Consider the following 15,000-nt stretch of genomic DNA (forward strand, 5'->3'; position numbering starts at 1 on the left):
ATGGCATGCATGTGAAAGCCAGAAGTCCCATGGGAGTTTTGGTGTTCTCTTTTCAGTTCTGAGTCCCAGAGACAGAACTCAGGCTATCACATTTGTCGACAAGCATCTTTACCCACTGACCCATCTCACAGACAGACCCTTACTAAGTCTTGCATACCTTTTGCATCCTGGGTGCTTTGAGGATTTTGTCTCACATGATTCTCCGAATGTGACTTGGCTTACTAAAGCTCAGAGAGATTCAGTAACTCAGTACAGGCCTCTCAGCCAGAAGATGGAAGAGCTGGCCGAATAACCAAGAAGACGCCACAGTGCTTGTCACACCATGTCGCCTCATGTAAATACCCGCCACGAGGCAAGGATGTTTGCCTTGGTGCACGGTAGGCGAGGCCCCTCAATGGCTGTGAACACCTATCTCCTTACCGTTAAAAAATGATTGCTGTATTTTTCATTGCAATAGTGCTCCCTCACCAAAATGTTTAATGGCTCTCCAAATCATGCGCAGATACACTTTGCAGGCTGCACTGGGCCCTGGGTGCATCCTGCAGCCCTCACACTCAGAGCTGTAGCTCTTAACGTCTGTCGCCTTCTGCACATGTCCCCTTCCTCTCGCCAAGTCTTGCAGGCTACATCTGGGCCACTGGTCACTCTATGGTTCTTCTGTTACCAAACACTCAACGGACCCAATAAAAGGGGATTGAGAAGGCAGAACACTGCCTCGCATTGTGCTCAGCTCTGAGGCTGCTTCACGTCCTCCCCACTTGCCCCCCCCCCACCCCTGCCTTTCTGCTTTCTCTCTCTGAGCAACACAGAAATAAATATTGGATATTTACTGGTGGCAGTCAGAGGGAGCCAGGAAGTAGGCAAGCCAGCCCCATGGTACCCAGCTATTTGTAGGTATGTCACTCAGATCCAGATGGCTCTGCGCTATCTGGGTTCCTAGTTTGGATTCGTCACTTTACAGGCGTGTGGGGAGAACGTAATTGTGCATTTTATGGTTATGAATGGCACAGCCTGGAGTCGCTGCCATTCGTATTTTCATTTGCCACCATACAGCACCAATCTAACTCCCCCATTACACATCTTTTTTTTATTTCTTCTTCATGAATTCCTCATTCAGTAAGGACAAAGAAAGACAAGGGCATAAGAGGAACAGGCAAATTCTGACGGAGATGGTGGAGTGACAGGCACAAGCTAACAGAGGACACATTAGCTGATTCGAAGGGGAAAATATTGTTCAAAGAAAGTGCCATCGCTCTTGTCTGTAAGCCTAGCACTTGGGAAGCTGAGGCGGGTGCTTGTGAGTCACTCTAGGGTATATGGAAGTCCAAGGCCACTCTGGGCTACAGAATGAAACCCTGTTCCCAAAACAAAAACATATTGTTTGAAGGCTTAGAGTCTAGCGTCATACTAATGACTCCTGGATCTGAGGTTGGCAGTGAGGTTGGCATCTGAGAAGGAGGGGCCATGCCATAGTGTAGAGTAGAGTAGGTTAGACCCAGGATGGCTGGACAAGCCATATTGTTCTTCATCCCCTGGATCTCTCGGGTGTCTAATGAAGCCTCTATAGACCAACGCTAGAGCATAGTCTCATGCTCTGCTTATTCAACGAGGACCTTATAAAGTGCCCAGCAGCAGCAGCGGCTCACATGTCCTCAATGTTAAACGAACAAAAAGCATGCAGGAGCGGCTAGCCCTATTTTATAACATTTCTAAGTTCAAATTCCAGATCCTGTGTTTTAAAAACCAAAAGCCTGGCAAGATGGCTTGCCCTTGTATTCCTGGGCCTGGAAAGATAAAGACTCAGGGAGGATCCCTGAGCCTCATTGACCAATCCTAGCTTAGCTTATACTTAGTGAGTTCAAGGCCACTAAAATACCTTGTATCAAAAAGAAGTGAATGGCACTAAAGGAATGACGAGAGGTTGCCTTCTAGCCTACATACGCATCTGTGCCCACGCTTACGCCCCCTGCCTCACACGAGCATGCAAGAGCCATGAATCAGCAAATACATACTAAAACATAGGAGCAAGCAAAAAAAACAAAAAACAAAAAACAAAAAACCATGCAGATGTGTCCACAGTTAAAGCCAGAGGGTATGGTGTACCTGCCAATGCCCTTGAGCATAAACAACCAATTTTTACTACTGTTGTATCACAAACACCTAGAACACTACTTTCAATAAAATTCCAGGAAGTATGATCCAGGAGAGAAATGGTGCTTCTTCACAGCTAGATTCTATGCTAGGCAGCGCTGATGTAGAACCAGCTTCCACATCTGAAGGGAAGGTATCCATTCCGTTCAAACTTCGACCGCCAGCTCATTTTTTTTGTCATTGTTTGTTTGCGTGATTATTTGGTGGTGACAAGGCCACTGTCTGAACCAGGTCCCTTATATTCTTCTATGACCTTTCAGCAACTTGCCTCGTATCCCTAAACAGGATTTCCCATCTTCAAGGTAAAGATTTCTTTGGAGAGTTGGGGTACCCAGTTTCTACCAATACCGTTAAGGATAAAAAAAGACATACAGTCACCAGCACCCAGACTAGGCATCATGGACTCTGGTAAACAGTTAATGACAGCTCCGCTCCTTTGGTGCTGCATCAGTAGTTCTAGAACAGTGCTTCCGGTAGTGAACCGGCTCCCTTCAGGATCAGGGTTGTCAAAGACAGATGTGCTGAGCCTAGGGAGGGAAAAGGGTGGCCGTGGGGGGAATGGAGGAACTCAGAGAAAGGTGCTGGTGAGAGCATTGTGACAAGCTGTGCTTCGGCTGACTCTCTTGTCCTAGAGAGCACTGTAACCATCTGGCCTTTCTGTTGTACTAGTGATGCCAACGGCTCCCAGAGACACTGTGTGGGCTCTCACGGTGAGCTATTCCGGGGGAGGTGGGGGGCGGAGAAACAAAACCAGAAATGGACACTAGTCTCACTGCACTTTGTTCTTGTTGTGGCTAGAATGAACGCTGGAGATTAGAAACACTCAAATCGCTTCCTTCTCTGGCAAGCTGGGTTTTCGTAGGCACTTTCTCCAGATTCCCTGGGACTCTGTGATGTTGCCTAGGGTAGAGAAGTTTCTAGGACTCTCTCTAGTTGGTTCCTCCTCTCGCTGCTCTTGCTGCAGGCCTCTCTTTGCAGAGATGGCCAGACTCTTCTTTTGGTCCTTTTTGTTATATCCCCAGAGAGCAGAAAACAGCATGGGGCCAGGCACGGGCGAGGTAAAGATGGATGAATCCTGGGATGTCACAGGCAGTGTAGCCTGGCTTGTCTATGGGCCCAGCAAGGTAGGCAAGCTAGTTCTTTTTTTTTTTTTTTTTTCCCTTTAGCAAGCACAACAGAGTTTCTCGGATGTAGGCTGAATAGGCCCTTCTATGAAGTTCCAGAAATCATCTCCAATCAAGAAGCTGGGATAGCTCCCAAGTAAACACAAAGTGAGCGTTTCTAATTAGAGTTTTGCTAGCACATCTAATATGAAGGAAGAAACAAAAGAAGAAAGGGGAGAAGAATGAGGAAAGAAAAGGATTATCCAGACCTAGTGGTGAAAGCCTACAATCCCTGCTACTCTGGCAGCTGAGGCAAGAGGACCAAAAATGTAAGGTCGGCCTGCCTGCCTTGAACAGTCAGCTCAAAAAAGCTCAGGCAACTTGGTAAAGATCTTACTTCTAAATAAAACAATGAAAGGGGCTAGGTTTCCATAGCTACTTTCCCCAGAGTCCCCAGGACACTGTGATGTTGCCTAGCATGCAAGAGGTCTGCATTTAATTTCTAATACTAAAAGGAGGGAAAGAAAAACGGAGGGAGGGAAAGGGAGGGAGGGACAGGGACAGAGATGGAGGCTGAGAGATGCTTAAAAGGTTGGTGATGGAGCTGGAGAGAAGGCTCAAGGGTTAAGAGCACTGTCTGTTCTTCCAGAGGTCCCAAGTTTAATTCTCAGCAACCACATGGTGGCTCACAACCATCTATAATGAGATATAGTGCCCTCTTGTGTCATGCAGGTGTACATACAGACAGAACACTCATAGACATAAAATACACAAATACATATTTTTTTAAAAAATGGTTGGTGATGAACCCAGACTTAGACTGCTGTTATTGTGTACAGCATGCTCTAACTTCCTAAGCTAAGCTAGCTCACTACTATCAACCATATTTCCCAGTTCAACTTACAGAACTAGAATTTGTTCCAGAAGTTGTATTGTTCCTTTATTTGTAAAATAGACAAACTAAGGATACAACTCTTGCTGTATCTTGCTTAAAGTGTAAGCTTCTGGTCTCAGGAATCTAGTGAGTAATAGTTTAAATGCAGTAAAGGTAAGTGTATACTCGTAAATGATATGGATACAATTTCAGGATACCTGGGAAAAGATGTATGTCAACGTAAACAATGTGAGCACCAGTCAGTATTTAGGAAGCAAACTTAGCTATGGTCTTTGGGGAGATTGAACCTCCAGCCTACAATTAAAGATAAAAGCCACCCAGCCCAGCTCCTCAATATATTTCTTGAAATATTCCACTCTTCCCTTTCCCATCATAAAAACAATGGCAGTGCTTCCTATCACTGACCAAGGTTGACTCAAGAGCCTTTTCCTTGACAACATTTGCCTATTTCCTGTTCTATGGAGCTTTCCCAAAGCTTCAGGACTCAGGTAAAGCCTCACCTCTTACCTTTTCTTTGGCCTTGGGCTCTCACTGTGCTGGAACAATTAAACCACTACCGTACACATCTGGTGGTATAAATCCAATGGAGTAAGAAACCAGAAACTTGCTGAACCTCAAGGGGACTCAGTTTCCCCAATGGCAAAATCATACTAATGGCACCAGCCACCTGCAGGCCTACCAGGGGACTTGTCAACGATGTCTAAAATTACAAAGAGGCCCAGGGCCATAAAAAGAAGTCTTATTAATCAAATTAATTCAGGACAAATACTAAAAAGAATACAGCAACAGAAGTGGCAGCTCACAGTTGGTTAAAACAAAAGAGAGGGAACAACTTTGCTGATCCTCACGACAACTAAGACTAGTCCCCTATAATACAAGAAGACCTTAACTTAAATAGATAACGAAAGATACCTCTATTCGCACATTCCTCCCATCAGGCCTCACGTCTTTCCAACTTCTCCAGAGGTGACTTTATGTTCGTTGGCTACACTACACAGAGCTGATTTCAAACCATGCCCAAATATCACCTCCATTTAGGAAGCTATGCGACATCATTCCTGTTGTGCCTTGGACAAACTGCACTGGCAACAGGATGGGTCCCTCAGCCTACAGAAGACAAACTACAAGTTGGCCCATCTCCTGACCCTCAGGTTGTATGAGACAGTAACCCTTAAGAGGATTAAAGCCACATTTCTGTGGGTCTGTGGTTCTGCTTTTTTTTTTTTTAGGGGCCAAAAAGCTATGAATGAGTTTGATGCAATTTAAAGACCAGAAACAAAACAATGAAATGTGTTCCCCTGCGTCCAGCTCTGGGACCTCAGAACTCTTGCATATTCTGAGGCTGGCGGGCATATCCTAGTTCATGAAGTCTAAGAGGAGCAGGTTTGCAGGCAGGTTTCAAGGTACTTTCCCCAGAGTCAGCGGTGGCTGCCTTGTATGAACTCAGCAGCTTGTCCTGGGGGTTCTGACTGGTGCTTTCCCACACACCAATCAAAAGGTTTGGAAAAGGATGAGGTTTTTACCAAGGCTGAGCGGGGGTTAGAGGCCGCCGAATCATCCTGCAGTTAAATGCAGCCATCAATCCAAAAACTGAACAGGGACCATCCTATATTTAGAAATGTGCCTGTCTAGGTTTTTCTGAACATCCCTCTCATCAGATTCGGGGAGGATTCCAACTGAAATAAGCCAGAAGCAGCAAACGGCAGCCTCTGTTGGGATGTTCCATTCATAGGGGAGGCAGCGCCTGGTCCATTCATGGTGGGGTCAGGGAGTCCTTTCCCGGCATTGGATCGGCTCTCAGCAAGCTGCGCTTCTCAGAGAGCTGGCACGGCTGCATCATTCAAAACGAGGATGTCTATTAAGGAGCTACGGTTAGAGCTATTATTAGAACAGCCATCCCTTGGAAATTTAGCAAAATTTGTCTGAATTGACTGAGCAGTTACTCTGCTAACAAGCAAGGGACCAGAGAAAGGCAGCGAGTTACACACAGGCAGCACCCACACCTTTCAAAGAGCAGCGCTGAGGAGACCTTCCAAAACCCAACGTGCACCAACATCTGGCCAGTTGCCTGCAGTATAAACGCACCTCACTGGGCCATTTTTTAAAGAAGCAGGTACTAACGGGGGTTCCCTCCTATTTCCCCCTCCCCAGCTCCCATTTTCTCTGCATCAAACTCTCTGCAGCCATCTGGAAAGGAAAGGCCAGTTTAGTCTCATCAGGCTCAACAGCTGAGGCTCCCAGGCCTCCTGCCACCTCGTGAAGACCCTTTTCCAGCACCCAGAGGACAGAACACCTCTGTCACTTCCAGAAAGGAGAGGGGTGGGGGCAAAGCTTTAAAAATTTACCTCGCTATGCTTATAAAAATCTCCTTTCCTCTCTCTATGGGAAATTCAGAGTGTGCGTTGTGGTGCCAAAGGATGTGGGGTGTGTGTGTGTGTGTGTGTGTGTGTGTGTGTGTGTGTGTGTGTGTGTGTGTGTGTGTGTGTGTGTGTAGGGGGAAGGGCTGGTAGAAGGTAGCGGTAGCATCGTATTTGCCCCACGTGGGGCTTGCATTTTAAAAAATGTAACAGATGCGAAATAAAAAAGCCTCTAAGCCCCCAGAAGAGAAGTGGCAGGTCCCTGCTGCCCAGCCCAGCATCAGAAAATGGGTTCAGAAGTACATCATCATCAATCGCCCCCCTGCCACCACGACCGGGGAAACAAAGACACGTTACCTTTTATTTTTGTGCTCTTCTAAAGGAGCCGAGGAACTTCGGATTGTAAGAGGCTAGTCCACGGAAACCAGCTTCCCATTCGTCCCGGGCGCAGGCCCTTGGCCTACCAGGCGGCCTGGGAGCCCGGCGCCGCCTCCGCCTCCTCCGCGGCGCCCGCAGCCGCCCCGCCGGTGCTGGCGCGCCCGTCCCCGCCCCCGCCGCCACCCCAGTCCCCGCCGCGCCCGCCACGGGGCTCCGTCAGCCCATCGCCCGCTCGCGCCGCTGCTCACGCCGAGCCTGGCCCAGCGCCAGGGCGCACGGCCACCAGCCCGCCCCTCTCCCGCCCGAGGACTCGCGACCGGCGGCGCCCAGTCCGCCGCCGCATGGTCCCCAGCACCGGAGCCTGGAGGGGTGGCCGCTGGATCTCTTGCAAAGCAGAGACTGAGCGCGCGCCCGCTGGCCGGGCCTCCTTTCGCCACTGGATCCCAGGACAACAATGAAATCTGTCTCCCCGGCGCCGGGTCCAGCCAAGGACACCCCCAAGTCACCCCCTGAGCTGCCTCTGGCTCCTTTCCCACTGCTCCTAGCCGCACCCGCAAGCGAAGCAAAGTTAGCTCGCAGATCAGAGAGGTTGCGCGCATCTGAAGCGCGCACGGAGATGCTGAGGTGGGTGATTGTGATCTGGAGGAAATCTTTTTCGTTTCAAGACACCCAAACCCACCCCGACGAACAGTGCGAGCCACTCTCTCCTACCCTGCGAGCCCGAGAACGCAGATCCGATTGCTGGAGGCACAGCTCTCCCGCCCCGATCTTGTCCAATTGTCTTGAATGTTAATTTCCCCTTAACTCTTGGGGAATGGAGGTTGCTATAAGATAACCCAGTCACAGGGCTATTGTCAAGGATTCGCTATGTCCCTAGGAGAGGGAGACTTCCATTTCAAGAGACCTGGGGGAGGCAAAGGAGCCAGTAGGGCTCCCTTTCAGAAAAAAAAAAAAAAAACTCACAAGAACAATAACTCAATTCACATTGTGTGTCTAAATGTTTACTGCCTGATGGGCTCAAATTGCTTTAGACACATTTTTTCCCCCTCACGAACTGTCAAAACACAGTTGATAAAATAAAAGAAGCGGGCGCAAGCACCCACTTAGCAAAACACTACTTGTGTCAATCTTTGTTCAGAACCTGGCTGTCTCTTTGGCTCTCAAGATGCATTCATCTATAACCCTCTCATCTCACCCTAGTGAGAAACTGGGTTTAAATCAGACTCTCCCCCTGCCCCCCTTTTTCCCTGGACTTTTGGAGACAAGGGTGCTTCTAATCTAACTCTTTCACAGTGAGACTGAGGCCCACATCCTCTGTCCCCAGCACTGTCAGAAGCAGTTGTATTTCTTGGTTTCCTGCCCCACCCACCGTGTCTTATTTCTTTTAGTGCTGGGGTCTGCACTCATACACACTATGGGCAATAAGAGTTGCAAGGCTATCTATCTCCAGTTCCCACTTGTTTTGATCGCAAAACTGTGCTGATGTTCACTCCTATAACCTTTCTTGTCCACACTCTGTTCCCGCTCTTAGAGGAGACCCCTGCTGCTTTGTCACCTCAGCTGCTGGAGGTCCCAAGGCCATGGACTGTCCCATTGACAGATCCTCTTTCCAGGTTTGTCCCTGTACCAAAAGCACAGTCACCTGCAAGCCAGAGGCAGGGACGGGGTCTCCCCTCTCCTTCCTCCTTTAAGCCTGAAGACCAAAATTCTAGTCAGAAGTTCCTAGAGAGGAGTTTTGCACTAACCACTGTGGTCAGAGGTCGTAAGTCGGCTCCCATCTCCTGCTTTTTAAACACCATCCACACACGCTGGGGCAGCTCTTCCAGAAGTCCGATTGGATCCTGTGACTTCTCTGTGTCTTTCCAGGTGTGTTATCAATACATTCTCTGCTTATTTGGGTGACTCTGGAACCAGACTCTTCTGAAGGCCCAGCCTTACTGTCTGACCCCACCAAGGGCCCAGCCTCCCCTCTATTTGACAACCTCACAGCCGCCTGCCATGTCCCCATACATGCCAGGTGCTCATTCAACCCCTTGCTGCCCAGCTGTCAAGATTCTAGAAGCTGCGTGGGCTCTCATTGCTCCTCCCCATCTTGTGGGTCTCTGTCGCGTTTATGTTCACTGTCTCATTGCTGCCCTACGTCCACTCTTATCTTCCCTTCACTTTTGTGTTTCCCATTCCTGGCCCCTTCCAGGCCCATTCCACTTGCTGTGTGGTTTAGATCCTTGTTATGAGCTGGGTTTGGGTGCCACAGATGGAGTGTGGGCCCTTCTGGAACTCTTCATAACCACATCTTGTTCATTTCTCTCTTAGAACCTGTGGGATCCCAGAGCATACCCCATTGGAAAGTTGTTTCTTTGGTATATATTGAAATGGTGACTCAGAGAAAACTAGGATGCTGAAACGCTGCTCATTTGTGAATGAAATTTGTACCAGTGCATGTTAGTTAGGTAGTTAGTGTATGCCGGAGGACTCTGCCTTGACTAAGAGAACACAGGAAAAAAAAAAAAAGGTCAGCGATCTCTCCTGGTAAAACACAAGACATTCTGTCACCAAGACTGAAGAATTTAGTTGCATAACAGAAGACCTCCCCCTCCCCAACGTCTCTCCCCAAATCCATGCTACCTTCTTTTAGAATCTCAACTTTCTTTCCAGACAGTATATATATATACTTTAACTATCTGGCTTTTTTCCTTTAGAGTTCAACTTGTGGCTCGTAAGTTCACTCAGACACTACATGAAATGTGCTGGGCATGGTGGTACGTCTCTGTAATCTCAGTAGTTGGGAGGCTGAGGAAAGAGAATCACAAGTTCAAAGCCAGCCTAGCTACGTAGTGAGTTAACCTTGTCTCAAACACACAAACAGGCCTGCCAATAAGATCTGTATCTGGCCCTACAAGGGCACATATTAGTATTTCCCAAGCCATGCAACTCATAATAATATCAGAGTCGGGCTCAGCGATGAAGTGTGCTTGTAGCCTAGATCCTAGCTGGATCTGTAGCCAGGTGTCATGGTGGCTCACTGCCCTTCATCCCCTGGTGAAGGAGGGCTGCAGCAACTGCAAGGCTAGCCTAGCCCTTAAAGCGAGATCCTGCCTCAAAAACAAGCAAGCAAGGAAACAAACAAACAAACGAGTGAATGAACAGCAAGGGGTTGGGGGAAGAGACAGTTTATTTCCATACTTGATGGCTTGAATAAGACTGTCCTCCATTGGTTCAAATATTTGAATGTTTAGTCATCAGGAGTGGCACTATCTGAGAAAGGATTAGGAGGTGTGACCTTGTGGAAGTGCCTGTGACCATGTGGGAGGGAGTAGTCACTGGGGGTGGGCTTTGGGGTTTCAAGAAGCTCACATCAGACATCAGGCTCAGGTACGCCGCCCCCCCCCTCAGCCTGAAGGTTAGCGCTCAGCTTCTGCTCCAGTGCCACGCTTGCCACCACATCCCTTGCTATGATGATAAAGGTTAATGAAATTGTAAGCAAGCTCCCAATTAAATACTTTCTGTACTAGAGAGAGGGTGGGGGAGGGGTGGAGCACAAGAGTGCACTGGTACCAGCAAGAGAACGAGTGTATTGAGTGTATTGAGTGTATTGAGTGTAGGGCTTGACTATGTTGGATGCCTTCCACATTCCATTTTTTTTTTTTAACGGGGGGCGGACAGGATTCCTTATGGAGCTTGGGACTAAACAATTGGTTAGAATGGCTGGCCTGCAAGTCTCTGTCTTGAACCCTCCCCTGTGCTAAGATTACACATGTGCATCACCACGCCCAGCTTCTTACGTGGGTGCTGGGGGTCCCATGGCCTGCATGGTCATCCCAATGGCCATGTTTTCATGAGCTTGTGTTCTCACAAGATAGTTGCTTAGTGTTTTCCTGGGTGCGAATCATGGCTTAGGCGGCCTCCATCCAGGACAAGATAAATCCAAGGCAAGTCTTTCAGAAACATAGACAAGAATCAAAACCCCCCAAGCTAATTAATGTAAGGCTGAGCCCCCAGGAGAACAGCTGCATTATGCTGAGTGCCTCAGTATGAAATTAGCTCCCACTAGAAGTGGATTCAAGTACCTAAGCTTGGACAATTCTGTTTATTCACTCTGAAATATATATTAATGTGAATAGTTCATGCTCGCCCAGTACCAGGGGCTGATTATGTGCTTTCAACATAACAACTCATTACATATAATAACTTGGTAGTTGTCTCAATATGGGGCACCACTGTTAGCACCACTTACAGGTGATGGGGGATTATCCTGTGTAGAGGTTTGATCAGCTACCCCAGGTCTCACGGGAAGTTGACAGCAACTTAATTAAACTAAGGAAGTCTGTTGCCAGGGCTCCTAACCCTCAGCTTTGTCCCCTTTCAATGGTCACATACTTGGAAGTGCTGTCTTCCTTCTAGTGTCCGGCCTAGTGATCACAAAGTGAAGCATACTGGTTTTTGCTATTGACTGCTATAGACAAAAAGGCACAGATATTTGTGAAATGGAATGGGAACGATTATCAGCAAGTATCCCTCATTTAGCTGTAGTTTCTCATGTCACAGAGATGATGTATTAATGAACCAGAATGTTAAGCAGGTGATAAAGCTGCACTGAGATGCTTGGGAGATGCTTGGCTCAGTCACTTAACAACCTGGGAGTGGTGGTGCCTGCCTCCAATCATGGCCCTGGGAATAGAGACAGAACTCTCTAGGGCTCGCTGTTCAGCTACGCTAGATGAACTGACAAGCTTTGGGGGTCACTATGAGACCTCACCTCATAGCTGCTGTGTGAGGGAGTCCTGTTCTTCTGGGGGGTAAGACTGCAGATAGGATGTCCGTGCTCCACATTGACCATCTCAGAACCCACTAAATCAACTCAGTTGGAGGAAGGAGGGGGGGAGGGAGAGCGCTGTCTGGGATGGCAGGAAATAGCCTTGACCAGTGTTTACATGAAATTCCATGTTGTAAGAAGTTGTAGCCCACTTCTCAGGAGTGAACTGGAGCAGCTACAAGGCTGACACCAGATGCTCTTTTTCAGGGACGCCTGCGATGTACTTTCTGGGGCTGGAGAGATGGCTCAGCGGTTAAGAGCACATACTGCTGTTACAGAGGATGGGGTCCAGTTTCCAGCACCTATGGCAGGTGGCTCACAACCACTTGTAACTCCAGCCCCAGGCTGTCCGGTACCCTCTTCTGCCATCCGTGGCCACTGCAAGCATGTGCACATAACCACACACAGACATACACATAATTACAAAGAAAAAGAAAGCTTCAAAAATGTTTTCCTAATGGAGAAGGTATACTTCTGTTTTGAAACACATCCTGTCATCCCCACCCCCACCCCTTTACTACTCTAAATTGTTTCCTGCTTATTTTTGAACATCTGAGCTTTTCTTGCATGTGTTATTATTATTATTGTTATTATTATTGTTATTATTATTATTATTATTACTTTATTTATTTACTGGTGTTTTTGCCATTAAAAAAAATCTTTACAGGCCATCTCTCAAAAAAAGGAATTGAGTTCTCAGGGGAAGAGGAAATACATAGTGAGAAAAGGAAAGTCCCCTGGGGACCAATCATCAAAGAACTCTGCTCGTTACAAAGAAAACCTCTGCTAGCTATTCATCTAAAGGAGGATTAATATCTACAATATATAAAGAACTAAAAAAGCCAAACAAGAAGAAATCAAATAATCCAATCAGTAAATGGGCCAATGAAAGGAACAGCCACTTCTCAACAGATGAACTACAAATAACGAGAACCATGAAAAAGGCTCAGCCTACCACTCATCAGAGAAATGCAGTTTCAAAGTACACTGAGAATCCATCTCTTCCCAGAGGGAATGGCAGTCACTAAGAAAATAAATAAGGGCTCCCATTTTCTGAAGAGAAGGGGGGAGAGAGGGGAGAGGGGGAAGGGAGGGGGCTATGATAGGGATGTAAGGTGAATATATAAATTAAAAATAAATTTATAAAATAAATAAAAACAAATGTTGGCAAGGCTATGGACAAAAGGGACACTCATAGTTACTGCTGCTAGAATATAAGTTGGTCCAGGCACTATGGAAGTCACGTGGAGGAGTCAATAAATACATAAATGAGGCGAGGAGCTGACTCAGCAATTAAAGCCATTCACTGCTATGCCTGATGGTCGGTCTGAGTTTGGTTCCTGGGACCCACATGGTCAAAGAAGAGAATCTCTTCCTGGATGCTGTCCTCTGACCTCCACAGGTGTACGGTAGCGCATGCCTGCCCTCACACATACAACAGGTGAATAATTAGACTTGAAACATTTGAAAGACCGTAACTAAAAACAGATCAACTATATGGCCCAGCTATACCACTCCTGAGTATCTACCTAAAAGACACCAAAATCAACATGCCACAGAGACGCTTGCACATCAGGGTTTGCTGTAGTGTTGCTCACAGTAGCCAAGCTTTGGAACCAGCCTAGGGGGTCCATGGACAGGGGAACGGATCAAGCAAATGTGGTACATATACACACTGGATTCTTTTCGGCCATTAAGAAGAATGAAATTCCACCATTTTTAGGAAACTGGATGCAACTGGAGCTGCTCATATTAAATGGATGAAGCTCATCTTGGAATGACAGCTATTTCATGTTTCCTGTCATTTATGGTTCTTAGAGTTTATGTAGGTATGTAAAACCACATATGGTAGACATGACACGAAAATGTAAGAGAGTCTGTCTGAGGGGACAGAAGGGACTGAGAAGCAGGCGAGAAAGGAGAAAGCAGGGCATTGGGTGGGCAGCTTAGATATGCTCAATATATAATATATGTTTGTGCGAAGTTAAATTTTTTTTTTTAAATTATGATTAAAATTCCTGAAGGAAAGAAAGGGAGAAAGAAATAGAGAAAGGGAGGAAGGAAGGAAAGAAAGAAGGAACTTCTTACTAGGAGGTGGTGACAACCGGAACTGTGAGCAGCTTTCAACACCAGTACAGTGCTATCTACTACTTATCAAGTGGCCCAAGGCACACTCTGCCCATTGCTTGTCATTGTCACTGCAGCAGCCCCACGCCGTGTTATCACTTCCCATGGCACAGACCCAGAAACCAAAGTTCTGAAAGATTAAACAATGTGCCCAAAGTCTCCACCTACAAAGAGGTGGGTTTCACTTAAGAGTATCTCCAGGAACACCCCGCCCCCCCGCTGTGTGCTCTTCCTATTGCAGGACTTGGTGTCTATAAAAGAGATGACGTGGGCCAGTCGAGCATGGGTAGTAAGGACACTCACGGGGTGGGGGGGTGGGGGGTGGGGGGGTGGGGGGGTGGGGGGGTGGGGGGGTGGGGGGCTTGGAGCCTTAGGAAAGGATGGGAAGCAGGAAGCAGGAAGCAGGAAGCCTGGGGATAAAGCTGCATGACTGCCAGGGCAGCTCCGCGGATTCCTGGAGGTGTTCGGACACTTCCGGTTTGAATCTGAAATCACCCTGCCCCGCCCTGGATTTGAATGCTTGCTCGGGTCTCCCGCTTGCTGTGTGGTGCTCTTCTGAAGGCTTTGGAACCTTATGAGTTGAAGTCTGGCTGGTGGAACTAGGTTACTAGAGGCGAGTATTTGAAGATCCTATCTGCTTCTGGTTCCGCCTACTTTCTCTGCTTTCAGATGGCCCCAGGGTGAACAAGCCTTTGGCCTGCGCAGGCTCCCTCCACCGAAGACCGCTGTATGCCTGCCATCATATCCTCCTTTATCATGCTGTCCTGAGACCTCCAGAAAGCGTGGGCCAAAATAAGCCCTTTTCCCCTTAAGCTTAAAGTCACTGTTACAGTGACAGGCTCAATGACAGAGTTCTACGGCTGTCCCTGGAAGCTCAGGTCTTAAGATTTAGTTGTTCAAAAACAAAACAAAACAAAACCAACCAACCAAACAAACAAAAAAAACTTGAGAAGAGACTGGATCCCGAGGTTGGGATCCACTGATGGACTCATAAGCTGATGATATTATTGGGAAATGGCAGAAACTGGGAGGCAGGGTGCAGCCGGAGGAGGTGGGTCACTGGAGGTGGTGTTCTAGAAGGATCTATCATGCCAGCGGCCCTTTCTTCCTGGCTGCCATGTGGTGAACAGCTTTGATTTGCCATTTCTTTTCCTCGATAATGTTCTTTCTTACCAC

The 15,000-nt window shown here is 47.6% G+C and overlaps 1 protein-coding gene across 10 annotated transcripts in view; it reads right to left on the reverse strand.

The window, feature by feature from the left end:
• The window catches only part of FRMD4A (FERM domain containing 4A), a 586,135-nt gene that overhangs the window by 202,026 nt on the left and 369,109 nt on the right, over positions 1 to 15,000 (reverse strand). Inside the window, exon 1 of one of the 10 annotated variants that reach the window (XM_084781780.1) lies at positions 6,864 to 7,041. The exons of the other annotated variants lie outside the window; for them this stretch is intronic. The gene's annotated coding sequence lies outside the window, so the exon portion shown is untranslated. Of the gene's footprint in view, positions 1 to 6,863; positions 7,042 to 15,000 lie in introns of those variants that run through there. 10 annotated transcript variants of the gene reach the window in all.

This window comes from Acomys minous (assembly GCF_964271855.1).
Source record: "Acomys minous genome assembly, chromosome: 5".
Lineage (NCBI taxonomy): Eukaryota > Metazoa > Chordata > Mammalia > Rodentia > Muridae > Acomys > Acomys minous.